The sequence below is a fragment of the Apium graveolens genome, chromosome 8 (genome assembly GCF_009905375.1).
Source record: "Apium graveolens cultivar Ventura chromosome 8, ASM990537v1, whole genome shotgun sequence".
Classification (NCBI taxonomy): Eukaryota; Viridiplantae; Streptophyta; class Magnoliopsida; order Apiales; family Apiaceae; genus Apium; species Apium graveolens.
The window spans coordinates 39,945,582-39,947,967 of NC_133654.1; the positions used below are offsets into that span (position 1 = coordinate 39,945,582).

Consider the following 2,386-nt stretch of genomic DNA (forward strand, 5'->3'; position numbering starts at 1 on the left):
GGGCGAATGTGGGTCCCACATGTGGGCCCGGGGCCCAATTAACCAACATTAGATTTTGTAATTTTTGAATAGGCAAATACAATAATTATTATTAAAAAATAAATATACATGCTCTAATAAAATTTATTAAACAATTATTATTATGTATAACAAAAACCAAAATAAAATCTCCAATACATATCCAAAATACTACAAAAACCAACTAAAATTACAACAATTTTATTAACCAGTAAAATTACAACTGCAATTCAAAAGAAAATGACTATGCTAAAAAGACGTGATAGTGTTCCATTCTTGGCCTTGTTCCTGAATCTGCACACGGGAATACAAATGAGAAAAAGTCACAGAAACTAGCAAAGAAAAGAATGAAAATTGATGGTTTTTAAACTTATACCTACAAACCGAATAAGTAGAAGGTTGACCTCATGGAATTTTATTCCTTCTGGTGTTTTGTTAATTGATTATATTAGAAAAAATCTAACAATGCATCAGATGTAAAATGCTACTTCATTCGAATAAAACTTATTGCTCCTTGTGATGTGAAATATCCTATTTAATTGTATTAAAAGGATATTTCACATCACACGAAGTTTTATTCGAATGAATTAACTCTTACATCTGATGCGATGTGAGATTTTAGGCTGCAAGAAGCTTTCCCTCCTCCGCTAGCAGTGTTCTTAGCATCTACACCATATGCATATGCACAACAATATCAAAACACAACTTTGACACATTGTACTTAAAACCAATTCACAAATGGACTGCTGGCATATAATAGGAGAAGGCAAAGTTAAATACCTTTTTCATTTATTTATGTAGAGTAGGAAGAATAGAGCTTTGGACCACTAAAGCTTATAAAAAATCCTTGCAGATAAACACAAATCACTAGGTACTAGTTATATTAATCTCTTCTTATTGACCATCACCATCAAGTAATTCAAATTAGCACATATAGAAGCAATGTAGTATATAACAATTCTTCATGCTCAAAAATTACATAACAAAATTACCATGTAGTAGGACACGAAAGCAGATTCTCAGATTTCATAGAAATTTCAGTAATAGCAACTACAAACAAACTTCTTCTCAGATTCTCAGCCTAAGCATACAACATTAACATCATAAACAACAAATCAAGGTTTAGCTTTGCTAGACACAATCGAGGCCCTAGGTCAGATTAAATTGAACACTGCGCAATAACCAAAATTCTCTACTTGAACATAAAAGACAAACAATACACAACATTAGAATATCAAACAATTTGATATTTTTCATTAAATCCAGACCCTTCAAGCAAAATACAAACAATCCAATAACAAATTCCTAATTAGACAAGTCGCGAAATCTCTATCTGTGTTAAGAAGTGTAACATCCAAATCAAGAATGACACACGAAACTAACTTCTTCAAAGAAATCACCATCGACATTTCACACAACACAAATCCCTAAGAGTGCCAACAATCCCACCTTCACAAACTCACCTGAAAACACACATAAGAGCTAATTAATCCCAATTTCGATATCACTACCCCACAAATTCTCATACAACTCAATTCTTTAATTATCACCAAACCCATTCATTGAACTTACCTAAAATCACTGAATAAAAACATAAACTAATTTCTTGAATTACCCATTAGTTAAAAACATCAAATTTACAAGCTATTACATAAAGAACATATTTTTAATTGAAAAAAGATCAAGAAAATCAAGAATTAACATACCCTTTGTTGGTGTAAACATACCTTTCCACTAATTGTAAAATAAATCCCTTGTTTGTGGATTAGAGCCTTGTTTCCCACCCTCCCGCGAGATCTCCTTGACAGGCCTAAATAAGATAAGAATTTATATTTAGCATACATATACAGAAGAACTTATAAGTTACATAAAATTTAGTATTAATAGCTTACCTGAGCTACCACCCACACAATCACTGAAAGCTTGTCTTGTCCTTTATACTTTGAATTGTACAGATTCGATATCACATAAACCCTAAAAATCCGATGGCAAAATCAAATACATATCTTCAATTACCCGATACATATTAAACAGGAACAATACATACCAATAAATTGTACAGATCCGATGAAAAAATCAAATAATATCTTTAATTACCCAATTTGAAACCCTAAAAATCTGCAAAATCAAATAAAACGAAAAAAAGATCGAGATGCACAATACATCGATTGTGAGTTCGTTTAAGCATAGAGGCATCATTGTTAAGCGAAAACATATAAGCATAGAGGATAAGCGAGAAGAGGAGGAAGGGGAGGGAGAGAATGAAGTGAGATGAGAAGAGGAGGAGGGTGTATTTAGTCGGTGTGTTTTCATTTGGGGGGAAATCTACCGCCCAATAATTCACTTAGTAATCTGTTTATTTTCATAT

At 32.1% G+C, this 2,386-nt stretch overlaps 1 long non-coding RNA gene across 3 annotated transcripts; it reads right to left on the reverse strand.

Moving 5' to 3' along the window:
• Nucleotides 1-208: 208 nt before the first annotated feature.
• On the reverse strand, nt 209-2,181 carry LOC141676875 (uncharacterized). Of its 3 annotated transcripts, none has more exons than XR_012557189.1 (4): nt 1,911-2,018; nt 1,746-1,828; nt 395-684; nt 209-312 (listed from the first exon to the last, which is right to left on the reverse strand). It is a non-coding gene; the product is annotated as an uncharacterized LOC141676875 (long non-coding RNA). The 3 variants fall into 3 exon arrangements; XR_012557190.1 differs by adding an exon at nt 2,066-2,181 and having other exon boundaries at nt 242-684; nt 1,911-1,992; XR_012557188.1 differs by having other exon boundaries at nt 242-684.
• Between the last annotated feature and the right edge of the window lie 205 nt (nt 2,182-2,386).